Source organism: Rhinatrema bivittatum, chromosome 2 (assembly GCF_901001135.1).
Source record: "Rhinatrema bivittatum chromosome 2, aRhiBiv1.1, whole genome shotgun sequence".
NCBI classification, from domain to species: domain Eukaryota; kingdom Metazoa; phylum Chordata; class Amphibia; order Gymnophiona; family Rhinatrematidae; genus Rhinatrema; species Rhinatrema bivittatum.
Genome location: NC_042616.1, coordinates 173,167,557 through 173,183,714, shown reverse-complemented (window position 1 = coordinate 173,183,714; position 16,158 = coordinate 173,167,557).

Here is a 16,158-nt window from a genome sequence, read left to right as displayed (position 1 = left end):
CAAAGCCTACATCTATGTGGATGATGTCCAGCTTGTGCTACCAATGAACCCACAGTCATCAACAGCAAGAAAAAAACAAAAACAAAAAACAAAGCTGTGTCTCACAGCCATAAACAAGTGGACTAAAAACAACAAACTTCATCTAAATCCAAACAAAATTTAGATTCTCTGAATGCAAAACTTGTACAAGTCCCTGATTTGAAAATCTCATTCAGAATCAATGAGCTCTTGTGAACAACACAGGTAAAATGTCTAAGAACTAAACCTACATGCACAAATTCAGGCAATAATTAAGAGTTGCTTTCATCAATTACATGACTTATGAAGACTGTGTTCTCTCATTGAGAAGACAAATGTAATTATAGTAGTCTATGCCATGGTAATCATGCAGTTAGATTACCATAATGCACTATACAAGGGTAGTCTAACTGCATGACTATATATAACAGATGAAGCCCTCCACAAATTCCAGCTAATACAGAACTCCACTGCACAACTAATAGAAGAATCCAAGCCACACAACCATATTATGCTGGTCTTACACAAACTACATTGGCTACCAGTCCCTTACAGAACCAAATTCAAAATGCTGATACTGACTTTCAAGGCTCTAAGAGCAGACAGACCTATTTGAGAGAAAGACTGTCTCTCTATATATGCCTTCCAGACCACTAAGGTCCTCATTGCTCCTTCATTGACAAAAAATACCAGAAGAACAGATATCTGCCTTCTTAGAAGAAGCACCTATCCTAAGGAACTCTGTCCTGAAAGTGCTCACCAAATACATGACCACTCCCACTTCAAGAAGCATTTAAAGCTTGGATTTTCTGCCTGGCCTTTAATGTCAAACTGATAATTGAATCCAATGTGGGAAGCAGCTGAAATCTACTCCCCCTGCCCCACATGCAGTAGAATTCAATTGACTGCAATCATTCTGAATGTCATGAACTTGATGCAACAACTTATTGTTTTTGTTGAGATGTTTGTATATTTAAGTTTAAACACTAGAATTTCACTAAGGGCCTCATTTTCCAAGGAGTTACCACAGGTGATAATTCTGCAAATCACACTAACAGCCATTAACATGATGTGCAAAGGTTTATTGCAGTTCATATATATATATATATGAGAGAGAGAGAGAGAACGAACGAGAGAACCTTGCTATAGTTCCTCCCTAGACAGGTATTTGTATCCCTATGGGAGGCCCACCTAGTAACTCGAGGTGAAGTTTAAGTATTAGTGTAGGGGGTTAGGGGCCACTTTCACATTCAACGTGAGACGTACGAACAGAACAGTGGTCTCTTGTGAAGATTTGATGACCTACGGAGTGAGGAAACTCACTCCAAGATGAGATTTGTGCAATGTTCTCTCCACCTAGCTTGTTGTTACCCAGGTAGAGAGTCCATCAAGCTAGGTGGAGAGAACATTGCACAAATCTCATCTTGGAGTGAGTTTCCTCACTCCGAAGGCCAGCAAATCTTCACAAGAGACCACTGTTCTGTTCGTACGTCTCACGTTGAATGTCAAAGTGGCCTCTACACTAATACTTAAACTCACCTCGAGTTACTAGGTGGGCCTCCCATAGGGATACAAATACCTGTCTAGGAAGGAGGAACTATAGCAAGGTTCTCTCTCTCTCTCTCTCTCTCTCTCTCTCTCTCTCTCTCTCTCTTTCTCATACTGAAACAGGCCTGTTAGGAGACATCATGAACCACTGGCAATGTAGCCCAAATTGGGCTAATAGTGTGATAACAGCCTTTTGCATAGCTGATATCGCAATTTGCAATACACATGCTTATTAGCATAAGGTACACCCCTTTTGCAATATTGGAAAATGAGGCCCTGAGTTGCTGTTCAAACTTAATTATTACTATTGATTTATTTTAAGTTTAGTCTCACTCTCTACTGTGCACCTTAGTATTGTTAAACTGTTGATGTTCTCTGATAGTAAATTACTATTTTAATATGTTGTACCTATCTTGGCAGAAATTTTTTTTTTTCAAAAAGTGGTGTAATAAATCCAAAGAATAAATACAAAAAGAAAGAAAGAAAAAAATTTCATATAAACACTTCCCTATGATAATCAAGCTTCAATGTTATAAACTTCAAATACTTACTTCCCCACAACAGTCTGCCCTGCAGCTTAATTATTCTCCTCTCAGCAAACAGCATACCCTTGAATTTAGAGAAATGTCAACTCTTGCTCAATGCAAAGTCCTGCTTTTCACCAGCAGCAATTCTCTCAAGACTCAGGCACACTCCCAAACATAATATACTTCAATGTTAAATCATGCTCCCCTCAGCAAGCAAAATGGTTTAGCAAGTTAGCAGTTTGTATCCAATGCAAATTGCAAAGTCCAACTCTCTCCAGGTTTTGCTGTCTGGGTTTCATTACTTGCCTTTTCCAAATCTGAGCTTAAGGCAAGTTACAATTCAGGTACTATAGTTATATGCTTGCCCAAGAGGATTTATAATCTAAGTTATATCTGAGCAATGGAGGGTGAAATGTTTTGCTCAAGATTACAACAAGTACTTGGGGGAGAAGCAGGATTTGAACCTTGGTTTCAAGGGGTTTTAGTCTTCTGTTCTGATCTCTAGGCTATGCCTCCTCCCTCTAAACTCTGATAGTTGACAGTTCCCACAGAAGCAGAAACTAACTAGAACTAGTTAAATGTATCTTTGCCAATACTAATTACAGATGAAAATACTGATGTTGGGGTCCACATTTTAATTTTACTCTGCTTATTTAAATATTTATGAACTATGCTTCACTGACCTCAATTCTAGGTTTTTATTAAAAAATTGTGTTTCCCTCTCTTGGAGCACCTCAAAGCTTAACATAAATATTAAATATGAATAGGGTTTGAAGTCTCAGATTGTTTATTTTGTAATGTGGGAATATTCCTTGGGTTTTTTTCAATGAAATGAGAAAATTAAATATTTTTCCTTTGAGACTTTCGTTTTATTACATTTGAGAAGTGACAGCCATCCTTTAATAGCACATATAATTTATTCAGACATAATTAAGATTGGCATATGTATACCAACACACACACACACAAAAATAAAACATCTACTTAATTAGCCTTTCAAGGCTCCTTTCTAAACCCTAACAATAAGTCTTAATATTGGAACACTAGGGCAATACAAATTCAAACTTTATGACCTAAAACTAGCAAGTGGAGTGTTATGTTTTCTTAATAAGTCTACAAAATTGAATTTGAATTATATAAGCTTTGAGGCATGGAATAATGAAAATGTTATGCATGCAATTAAAGTTGTGAATGTATTCTCCCAAAAGGGGGCCTGCATTATTACACTATCTAATAATGCCAGTCTAATTTATCAATAAAAAAAAAAAAACCTAAACATTTATTTTCTATATATTTAATGTGCATTTATTGTATCTTTTTGAAGTCCTAGTACCAATCTCAGAAAACATTTTACAAGTTATACAATTAACTTTTTAACAGATTTAACTATATAGTATGAAAAATTCCTTTTCATCTTCATTATTATATTTTTTAAATCAACATTTCATTGAAAAACTGCTTATAATGTACTTACATTACAGCAAAAATTTATCATATAACTAAGCTATACACACAAATTGCTTGCAGATTGGTAATCATTATAATAGATCAAACAGCAAATATCAAAGATAGGTTCCAATGTAATTTTATTTATTTATTTGTTTGCTTGTTTATTTACCGTACTTATAATCCGCTTATAATGGAGCATGCTAAGTGGAATACATACAAATCAAAAACAAAACAATTCAACAAGCAATACATCAAATCAGCTTCATCATCAATAGCATCATTAAAATGTTGAAAGCAATAAAACATAAAATCAAGTCAATGCAGTTAAAAAGGCTTCATCAAATAAGATAGCTTTCAGTTTTTTCTGAAAAACCTTAAGATCAGAAACTATCTTAAGTTCATTTGTAAGACATTTCATAACTTTGGGCTGATAGATGAAATTGCATGATTGTGCACTTCTTGCAAATGTACTCATTTGGTACTTCAAGAAGACATTGTGAAGATGATCTTAATTCCCACATAGAAGTCTATTTCTTAAACAATTTAGCCAAATAACTAGGAGAATTTTCTTGATTTGATTTCACAATTAACAGCAAAATCTTAAGTAACAAGTGCAAACTCTGCAATATTGGTGTAATATTTCCATGCTTTGGAATTTTAGAAATCAACCTTGCAGTGGAATTTTGAAGATACTGTAATACATGTAACTGCTTCTTGGGTAATCCCATGTACAAAGAGTTATAGTAGTCAATTGTTGTTAAGACAAAGGCTGGATGGTTGTTCTAAAATCATCTGGTTCCAAAAAGAGATCTTAAATGGTGTAACTGCCTCAGCTTGAAGTAGCCTTTGACTGGCCATCCCTAAGCCCCAGTCAATCCACCCCATTCACCACCATGCAGTTTAGTGTCCCCTTACCTATTTCATCCCTTAACATCGAATGCAAACATTTGACATTATGAATGCACAATTTGGAGTGTATCTCAATATTCAAAGAATTGACCTTGTACCTTGAGAAATGTATTAATTTTTATCATCACCTCCAGCAATAAACTCTTCAACTGTTCAATAAAAATCATCTTTAAAATTTCATATTTTTCATTGACCTAAAGAATAAGAATAATAAATAGAATTATTGAATAGCAGTAGTATAGTGATAATTTAAACAGCTGCACTATCTAGATGACTCCAAATAGTAACCCTACCTATTGAAACTAAAGTCAACAATATTCAATCACAATTTTCTTAGATTCAGGGAGGACAATTTTCCCAAACCATTTACCAAGGTAAATAGCAATAACTGCCCTCACTCAATCAGGTTTCCATAGCAAACAAACTTTTAGCCAGATTGAGGGGAGTTGTTCCTGGGGAAGGAGGGGATGTTTAGTGTGTGGTTGCAAAACAATGCACATTGATTGGATTTTCAAATCCACTTGTTTTGTTCTCCAACAAAATTCTTCAGCAATGAGAAAGCAGATGCTGGGTGGACTCATTGAAAACTGCCCCCACAATGGTAGAAGTAATTAAGGAAGAGAGTTTTGGCAAACTATTAATACTTTTGTTTCCATAAAAATTGTTCAAAATGGAAGAGAATCACAATAGTTCTGTATGGTTTAACCTGAAACGCAATTTTTTAAATTTCTTTCTAGCACAATTGCTTTAAATTATAAATTATATGTCATTATCTAAGGTCCTGTGAGATACTAAACTGTAGCAAACAAGACAAAAATGCTTTCTTATATTTAGGAAGTCTTTATGGTACCATAAAAAAAAAAGAATGTTATTTGGAAATTGCACTGCTGCCAAGCCTCTCTAAAATATCACTTTGCTACTGGCAACAAATCCTAACATACTGTGCAATAACTCAATTAAAGTGTGAAACTTTGGCAGTCGTATGGATTCCACTTACAGCAATGTGCTCTCGATTTACACTAAAGAAGAGAATATATATTTCTCAGAAGTATCCCATTAGAGAACATCTTTCACTTTCTCTCCACCTGTTCTCTCTCTTGTCAGGTTGGGGCCCATGCAGTGATAGTCCCACTCAGTAGTAGTATCTCAATGGTGATATATTTACATATCAGCTTGAACATAAGCAGTAGGAGTGTGCATTCGTTTGAACGTATTGGCAATCCGCAACATATAGGGCCATATTTGCTGTATTCGTTGTGTTGCGAAAAGTATCGCGATTTCTCACGAATACAATAAATCTTCACCGAATTATTCGGCCATCTAAAGGAGAAACTTTAAACAAAACCCCCACCCTCATGACCCCCCAAAGACTTGTCATAACTCCCTGGTGGTCCAGTGGGGGTCTGGGTGCCATCTACTGCACTCAAGCCGTCGGCTGCGGTATTCAAAATGACGCAGATAGTCTTTGCCCTTAGTATGTCACAGGGGCTACTGGTGCTATTGGTCGGCCGTTGTCACATGGTAGGAGCACAAGATGGTGCCGGATGTCCATTGCTCCTACCATGTGACAGGGGCCAACCAATGGCACCAGTAGCCCCTGTGACATAGTAAGGGCAAAGGCTATCGGTACCATTTTGAATACCGGCAGCCGATGGCGTGAGTGCCTTCAAATAGCAGTTCATAAGAACATAAGAACATGCCATACTGGGTCAGACCAAGGGTCCATCAAGCCCAGCATCCTGTTTCCAACAGTGGCCAATCCAGGTCATAAGAACCTGGCAAGTACCCCAAAACTAAGTCTATTTCATGTTACCGTTGCTAGTAATAGCAGTGGCTATTTTCTAAGTCAACTTAATTAATAGCAGGTAATAGACTTCTCCTCCAAGAACTTATCCAATCCTTTTTTAAACACAGCTATACTAACTGCACTAACCACATCCTCTGGCAACAAATTACAGAGTTTAATTGTGCGTTGAGTGAAGAAGAACTTTCTCCGATTAGTTTTAAATGTGCCACATGCTAACTTCATGGAGTGCCCCCAAGTCTTTCTATTATCTGAAAGATTAAATAACTGATTCACATCTACCCGTTCTAGACCTCTCATGATTTTAAACACCTCTATCATATCCCCCCTCAGCCGTCTCTTCTCCAAGCTGAAAAGTCCTAACCTAACCTCTTTAGTCTTTCCTCATAGGGGAGCTGTTCCATTCCCCTTACCATTTTGGTCGCCCTTCTCTGTACCTTCTCCATCGCAATTATATCTTTTTGAGAAGCGGTGACCAGAATTGTACACAGTATTCAAGGTTGGATGTCACCATGGAACAATACAGAGGTATTATGACATTTTCCATTTTATTCACCATTCCCTTCCTAATAATTCCCAACATTCTGTTTGCTTTTTTGACTGCCGCAGCACACTGAACTGACGATTTCAATGTGTTATCCACTTTGACACCTAGATCTCTTTCTTGGGTGGTAGCACCTAATATGGAACCTAACATTGTGTAACTAAAGCATGGGTTATTTTTTCCCTATATGCATCACCTTGCACTTATCCACATTAAATTTCATCTGCCATTTCGATGCCCAATTTTCCAGTCTCACAAGGTCTTCCTGCAATTTATCACAATCTGCTTGTGATTTAACTACTCTGAACAATTTTGTATCATCTGCAAATTTGATTACCTCACTCGTCGTATTTCTTTCCAGATCATTTATAAATATATTGAAAAGTAAGGGCACTCCACTGCCCACTCCCTTTCACTGAGAAAATTGTCCATTTAATCCTACTCTCTGTTTCCTGTCTTTTAAGCAGTTTGTAATCCACAAAAGGCCATCGCCACCTATATTATGACTTTTTACTTTTCCTATAATCTCATGAGGAACTTTGTCAAACACCTTCTGAAAATCCAAGTACACTACATCTACTGGTTCACTTTTATCCACATGTTTATTAACTCCTTCAAAAAAGTGAAGCAGATTTGTGAGGCAAGACCTGTCTTGGGTAAAGCCATGCTGACTTTGTTCCATTAAACCATGTCTTTCTCTATGTTCTGTGATTTTGATGCTTAGAACACTTTCCACTATTTTTCCTGGTACTGAAGTCAGGCTCACTGGTCTGTAGTTTCCCGGATCGCCCCGCAACCCTTTTTAAATATTGGGGTTACATTAGCCACCCTGTAGTCTTCAGGTACAATTGATGATTGTAATGATAGGTTACACATTTTTACTAATAGGTCTGATATGCGCATGCTCGGGTGGTTCCTTCAGAACCCTGGGGTGTATACCATCCGGCATTGCTTCCTGAACTTTTTGTGTCAGCAAGCCTCTGTGTACATATATATTGAATAAAGGGAAGAGGTTTGACCACTGTAAGATGGACTGTCTGATTTGATTATTTTTACAATCAAGGGAAAACAGGGACTACGAATGCGTGCATTTTATAAAATAGCCAGGATGCGCATACAAGTGTGCTCAGTTTTAAATGGATGCGCACATGTGCGCATAAATGCCACTTCTACTGTGTAGGTGGGAGGATTTTAAAAGACATGCGTGCCAATACCATTACCAACTTTCCCAGTTTGCCCAGGTAAGGGATAAGTCTTGTAACCCGCACTTGTTTAATAGCCTTCCTTCTTCCCTATCAGCCACCACCTTTAAAACCCTGCTGATCTGTCTACATTTTTTTGTTTTACTACTTACCCGCCATCCTTAGCAGATGTAAAGTTATGTGGCAGGGGATCCTGGTACATGCCAGTGCATGTATTTATGCACACATTTCAAGTTTAAATCCTGGAATGCCCGTGCCCTGTCCAAACCTTGCCCACGTTCTGCCTATTTTGTGAACGTCCTATTTGTGTGTGTAGCAGGAAATACGCACATGCTCGGGCGGCTTTTAAAAGTTGCTCGGTGCACGCTGGCCCAGCTTGTGCGCATATCTCCAAGGTTTTGGCATGCACCAGGCTTTTAAAATTCACCTTTTATACTGTCCTAAAATACATGGCACCCTGCAAATTTTCAAGTGGACTTACGAATATAAATCCACTTTAAAACCTGGGCTGAAGTCTGCACGTGTAAAGTACAAGCAGACTTCAGCCCTAAGTGCACTGTTATAAAGCTGGACTCCGTATGCTATGATCAATGCATTATATAATCATTTCTTTCTTTCAAAGATCATTGATGTAGTTGATCCTATTATCATTCTGGAAAATGTTATATACATATAGAAGTGATAGAAAAATGCTATTTATTGTTTTAGGTAAAGGGAGCTGCCAGGAGACCCATTCTTTGTCCGAGTACTACCCCAGATGAATGGACGAGCTGCAGGAGGTAAGAAGGGTCTTATTGTGCAAGTGCTGCAGTTGATACTATGAGCAGTCATGCTAAAAGGAAAAAAACATGTGATTGCTATGGGGCGGATTTTCAGAGCCCTGCTCGCCTAAATGCGCCCAAAACCGGGCGGATTTAGGCGAGCAGGGCCCTGCGCGCCGGGAAGCCTATTTTACATAGGCCTACCGGCGCGCGCAGAGCCCCGGGACTCGCGTAAGTCCCGGGGTTCTCCGAGGGGGGCGTGTCGGGGGGCGGGCCCGGTCGTCGCGGCGTTTCGGGGGCGTGTCGGCAGCGTTTTGGGGGCGGGCACGGGGGCGTGGCTACGGCCCGGGGCGGTCCGGGGGCATGGCCGCGCCCTCCGTACCCGCCCCCAGGTCGCTGCCCGGCGCGCAGGAGGCCCGCTCGCGCGCGGGGATTTACGCCTCCCTCCGGGAGGCGTAAATCCCCGGAGAAAGGTAAGGGGGAGGTGTAGACAGGGCCGGGCAGGTGGGTTAGGTAGAGGAAGGGAGGGGAAGGTGAGGGGAGGGCGTTAGAGGATTCCCTCCAAGGCCGCTCCGATTTCGGAGCGGCCTTGGAGGGAACGGGGGTAGGCTGCGTGGCTCGGCGCGCACCGGCTATACAAAATCCATAGCCTTGCGCGCGCCGATCCAGGTTTTTAGCAGATACGCGCGGCTCCTCGCGTATCTACTAAAATCCAGCGTACTTTTGTTTGCGCCTGGAGCGCAAACAAAAGTAGGCCTATTCGCGCTCCTTTTAAAATCCGCCCCTATGTTTTTATAGCCCAGTAGCTGACCATAAGGACTGTATGTGGCAAGGAACCAGCGATTGTAATCATGTAAATTTCATAGCATGTCACATAACTGAATGGTTATCATATTTTACTGGTTTGATTAGACATAAGGGACATAAGTATGGGGAAGGCAAATTTCAAAGGCATTTATCCAGGTAAATAGATATTTACTGGGTGAAATGGTCTGACTGAAAATTGGCCTCTTCTTACTGTAAAGGTGATTAAAGAGTTTGAATGAATAAATAAATGTTTTCGGTTGCATTGGAAAGATATTCTTGAGGATATATTATCTAAGGGGAGAAAAACAGTCACAAAATGTCACACAGGTAGGGCAGAAAAACTTTTCAATTGTCCCTTTTTTTATTCAATTATTGCCATTTAACTTCTTTTCGATGAATCATAGGATATTCCAGTCTGGAACATCTAAAAGAAGTTAAATGGACAATAATAACTGAATAAAAACAAAGACAACTGAGAAGTGTTTCTGCCCTACCTTTGTGAAAGTTTGTGATTAACATTGTGGGTTGGGCTTTCACCATATTATTTATATGGTGCCCAGAGATGTATTCTTTATCTAGCCTGAATTAAGAGCCCCTGATGCAGCCTTAAAAGGCGAAACTTTGGCCAGAGTCGGGCCATATATTATCCATTAATAAATCTTCATCTTTTCAAGGCTCCAGTCTTGCTTTGTTTTTTCACACCAGTGGCTTTTCTTGACCATTTACCATCCTGCTTTGTGGGTCCTTCCTTATTATTTTTGCCAGGGCAGGAAAACAGCACACATACTGTACATTCAATTTTCAAATGGACCTGCACTATTCTGTCCCCACATCACCTGCACAAATAGCAGGTGCAAAAGATGCTTTTAACTTAATACTTGATAATTTTCAATGAGAAGCAATAGGGATGGTTTCTCTTTGAAAATTTCCTTAAAGTATGCACTTTAAAAATGTTCATATATTCTGCAACCCCATGGAGTATTTGAAAATTGCCTCCAGTATGTGAATATATTGAATATGTTCTATCTATTCTAATTGGCTCGCTCAGACATACAGAAATATTAATTCGTGTGAGATTTAGCATGGCCATGTGTTCTATGTTTCCATTACCCTTCTACTGTTTTGGCTCTGGACAAATTGGAAAAGAGGAATAAATAAACCTGAACTTGAACTTTGTGAACTAGGTTGCTGAGTATTTTGCTGCTTAGCACTATCAGAACATGCTGTCCTGGTATGGATTTAGTTTCACTTCCTTCTGCTTAGTCTATTGTTTTTCCACAAAGAATGAAATGTTTCAGAATTCTGTTTTGCATTCTGTTTCTTTGGATTTCTGAGGAGTTGAGTAGTGTACATGTTCTTTAGCATGGCTAAAAGCAGCAGTGTGGAGACTGAAATGTTGGCAGTATTTCCAGCTTTTTGCCCTTAGTTTGAATTGACATCATGGTCAGAAAATGCATTAAACATGTCATTACCAATTCCAGATGAGCAACTCTGGACAGCAACTTTGCATATTTAAAAACCATATAATATGAACTATATAACGAAGGTGAAAATGTCTAGACAGATAGCCATGTTAGTCTTTAGCAATAAGAATGACAATGAAGCTGGTAGTACCTTATAGACTAACCTAGTTATTGAGGCATGAGATTTCAAGGACAAGAGTCTACTTCAATGCATCTAATTAAGTGGACTATTTGAAATCTCAAAAAAAAAACTGGCTTCTTGCATGCTTGCTCCATCTTAGCTAACCCTTTCTTTCCCAAGTCATCCTATTCACCCAATACCTCAGGCATGGCCCATTCAGAGGCCTGTGATCACAAAACAATGTGATCCCGGGCACTTCCAGCACAGGTCTGGGCAGCATCGCTGGATGCATAAATTATCACAGCCAGCATAGTTCTAGGAAGCTTCACTGGAAATGTAAATGTCCACAACTGGCTAGACAGTTAAGTTACACTGATAACTTGTGCTTTCAGCATGGCTGCCCAGAGCTATGCTGGAAGCACCTGGGATCTCATTATTCTGCAATCTCAGGCCTCTAAACAGGTACATGATCGAGGTACTGAACAGGTGGGAGGGCTTGGAAAAGGAGGAGGTGGGTAGTGTGCTGGGGTGCAGGGTATGTGAAACCTGTATTTATTTTATTGTTTTCCAGGGAGGGTGGGAAAATGTAAGGGATGAAAATGTAAAAGCACTCATTTACTTTTGGAGGGTTTTGTGGGGGCTCAGCCAGAAGTTTATTTACAGATTAATGGTGGTGGGAAGGTAAAAATCAGGCAGAATGCCTGTGGTTTACATTTTCTTTTCTATAGAGTCACCACTTAACTGGATATGTTTTGAGGGCCATGCAGGGCCAAGTAACTTTAGACCAGCTCTGAAGCAGGTCTAAAGTTATCTGGCTAACTTAAGACCTTACTTATGGAGCATTCTTCTGGTTCACATAGAATGAGTAAAAGCCCATGGTACCCTCACACTAGATAAGTATTTATATCTCTATGGGAGGCCCACCTAGTAACTCGAGGTGAGGTTTAGGTATTAGTGTAGGGGTTAGGGGCCACTTTGACATTCAAAGTGAGACATACGAACAGAACAGTGCTCTCTTGTGAAGATTTGATGACCTTCGGAGTGAGGAAATTCACCCAAAGATTAGAATTGTGCAATGTTTTCTCAAACTAACATGATGGACGCTCTACCTGGGTAACATCAAGCTAGGTTGAGAGAACATTGCACAAATCTCATCCTTGGGTGAGTTTCCTCACTCTGAAGGTCATCAAATCTTCACAAGAGAGCACTGTTCTGTTCGTATGTCTCACTTTGAATGTCAAAGTGGCCCCTAACCCCTACACTAATACCTAAACCTCACCTCGAGTTACTAGGTGGGCCTCCCATAGAGATATAAATACCTATCTAGTGTACAAGCATTACAGCTAGGTTCTCTCTCTCTCTCTCTCTCTCTCTCTCTCTCTCTCTCTCTCTCTCTCTCTCTCTCTCTCTCTCATGATAGAAGGGCTGTTTGGGGAAGGAAAGACTCTGTGCAAGGACACTATTACATGCTATATATATTAGAGATGTGCATTCATTTATGATGAATTAGGCAATTTCAACGATTGACCCACCCCCCCGAAACAGATTTTCCCCGAACTACGAGAAAAATTTGTTTTTCGGGTTTGTACGGGGGGAGGGGCACATTTTATTTTTTTAAATAAAAAACCACCCCAAGAATTAAAATTTACAATAATACATTAAGTACAACCCCCCCCCCCCCACCATCCCGATCTCTCCCCAAGACTTACTAACATCCCTGGTGGTCCAGCGGGGTCCCGCGAACGATTTGTCCCTCCGTGCCTTCGGGCTGTGTGGCCTGCCTCGCATTAAAATGGCACCGATAGCCTTTGACCTACTATGTCACAGGGGCTCCTGGTGCCATTGGTCAGCCCCTGTCACATGGCCATTGGCGCCATCTTGTGTTCCTACCATGTGACAGGGGCTGACCAATGGCACTGGTAGCCCCTGTGACATAGTATGGGTAAAGGCTATCAGCGCCATTTTGATTACTGGCAGCCGACGGCCCAAGTGCAGGAGATTGCTCCTGGACTCCTGCTGGACCACAAGGGACTTTTGGCAAGTCTTGGGAGACCCTCCTGTCCCCCACAAGACTTGCCAAAGTCCCTGGTTGTCCAGCGGGGGTCCAAGAGCAATCTCCTGCACTCAGGCCGTCGGCTGCCAGTAATCAAAATGGCGCTGATAGCCTACCCTCTTGGGGTAGGTTTTTTTGAGCTTCGTTTTCCTGCATCGTTTTTTGGGCCCATTTAGTTTTTCCCCGTTTAGTTTTTTGTTCGTTTTTCCAAAAAACTAACCGAGGAAAAACGAACTTTACTCCGAAGTGTCCCACTCTAAAAACGACCCGGTAGAAAAAAAATGAAGCTCATCTCTAATATATATATCAATGTAAGAGGGGACACTGTCAACTCAGGGTGGGTTGGGGGGGGGGGGTTACATATACAATCAGAGGAATTAACAGTAAATGTGAATTCACTGAAGAATTTATATCATAAGAATTGATGAAAGGTACCAACAAGAGGAACTGATTGGTACAATGCAGTCTCTAGCTAGCTTCAAACAAGCTATGAGACCCCCATTTCCATTAACTCCTCCTAATCTCCTCCCATTTGCATACTAAATATACAATTTACATACTAACGTGCATTGCGCTATTTATCACACGTGTTACAGCCGTTTAACATGCGTTAGGACTCTAATACAAAATGATAAATTACCCAGTTAATTACTGCCCAGACTGACACTTTTCTCTCTGGCCAGATAATGACTTATCTGGCTAAAATCTAGCCAGAGAAGTGGCTCAGTATTCAAAAACTTGGCATTTAGATGGATTTCTGAGTTATCCATCTAAATAATTTTGAATATTAACCTCTTATGTATAAGGTTTAGTTTTTAATTACAAAACAAGCAAAAAGTCTTATTTACTGTAATCAATTCATTTTTTCTTTAGATTTGTAGACTGGGTAATAATACAGCAGTATGTTTTTATGTTTAGGAAGATTTAATATACCGGTACTTTGAGCCACATTAGTGTTCCAATGTGTACTAGTTTTAGTTTATTTCATGGATGTAAATAAAACCATTCCTCAATAAATGTATCTATTTTTACTTTTTAATTAACAACTGATACTTCAGATCAAAGTTGCCAGTCCATGTGTAACCCTTCTCAAGATACATACAATGATGGGAGAGATTTCTCTATTACTCATCCTTCTCCCAAATTTATATAGTGGGTTTAGCAATTAGGTCATGCAGATGGGGAAGTGGACCTGAATAGAGACAGCAGTTGGGGAGTTCACAACTCTTCAATTGACTGGACAGGGAAGACGGACGCCACCATTCTCCCCTCCATGAGCTCTGGCCCCAGTACTACCCCCTTTAGAGCTGGTACAAATAAGGCCTGAGCATAGACACACCATTATCAAGTAACCAAACTCTTAACCTTGTTTTTCTGGTTGTGAAGCCAGGCTCTAATAAAAGGTACAGCACACAGCAGTTTGCAAAGATCATTTTCACTATCATGCAGAAGAGCAGATACTGTGATAGCAACTGGACAAAGCTGTGAATAAATTTAACACAGAAATGTCAAGGTTTTCTTGTAATGAACTGTAAATGATATGCAACTTGGTGAAAGTTTCTTCACTATGACATCCAGAGTAGACAGATTGCTGAGTGGGATTGGAACTAGACTCGCCTAAATAATTATAGGAAACTAGGTAGCCATTCACTGAAAGATTTGTAAGGTAATATTTCCTGAAATACTGCCTGTGCTGCATGTAACAACTGAATGAAAGAGAGAAATTTGGAAAGTGAATACATAGCTCTAGGCAAAGTGTCGAAAGGAAAGCTTTGGATTTTTGCACATTGGGAGGCAATCTGGTTAAAATGCCATCTGCCTCAGGTTGCACTTATAATAGAAGGACTTTTATGAAGGGGTAGGATGGTTAGGTAGACAAGTAGGAGACATGGGGCAAATGTTGCAATCAAGATTGAGGTAGATGATCCATTTTAAATATAAGCAAGGATTATAGTGGAGAGGACAAAGAGAAAACATAAGAAGATAACATAAGTAAACTTTTCATCAATAACTGAGACTAACCAGCATAATCCTAATTAACTCAGGCTAAACTGGAATTTACGTATCTAGGAAAAAATTAAAATTCAGACATTTTCATTAATATTTGACAAGGGGAAAATAATTTTCAAAAGTACTCTAAATACTGATTTACCCAGGTAAAATGTATATCTGTTGCATCCAGTGCTCCTCAAGGCAGGCTCCCAGAGTGCCATTCTTATCTCTAGCCCCAAGCCTGGCATGTTCCCCGTAGGTGGCGGGGTAGGCTCCCCGGACGTGTGTGCGGCTGTCCATAGGTTTCTGCTGAACCCTGGCGCTCTGGCTCCTGACTGGCAGCAGGTCACGCTCACTCTCTGCCTCCGATGCCACTGCCTCCCCGGACTCCCCCCCCCCCCCCCCCCAGGTATGCACATGCCTGACCTGATTTCTCTTAAAGGTCCTATGGCAGGAATTTACCCAACGGCGCCTGATGATGACATCACAGCCCTGGAGTATATAAGGACACTCCAGCTCTTGCTCCAGTGTCTTGGCAATAGATTAACTTCTCAGAGGTGTCTATTACCTCAGCGCTCCTTTGTTCCTGTTTCTAGCTCCTTATTACTGCATTCCTGTCTGCTGTTCTTGTTCTCTAGCCCTTGTTCCTGAGTTCCTGGTCTTAGTCTTCAGTTCCTGTCTCATCATCCATGGTTAGTCTTCAGTTCCTGTCTTCCTTGTGTTCCAGTCTTCAGTGTTCTTACCTACCCTTGGACAGATCTCCCTGGTTTGACCTTGGACTGCTTTACAACCCTGATTGCCTTCTGCCTGCCACTGACCCCTGCCTGGACACTGCCTGGACACTGATCCTGCTGACCTCCACATACTTCTGATGACTAGCCGAACACCATCTCTGCCTGTACACCTCCCACACTATTTCCTGGCCTGCAACTTTTTCCACTTGTCGGATCTTCACCCCCA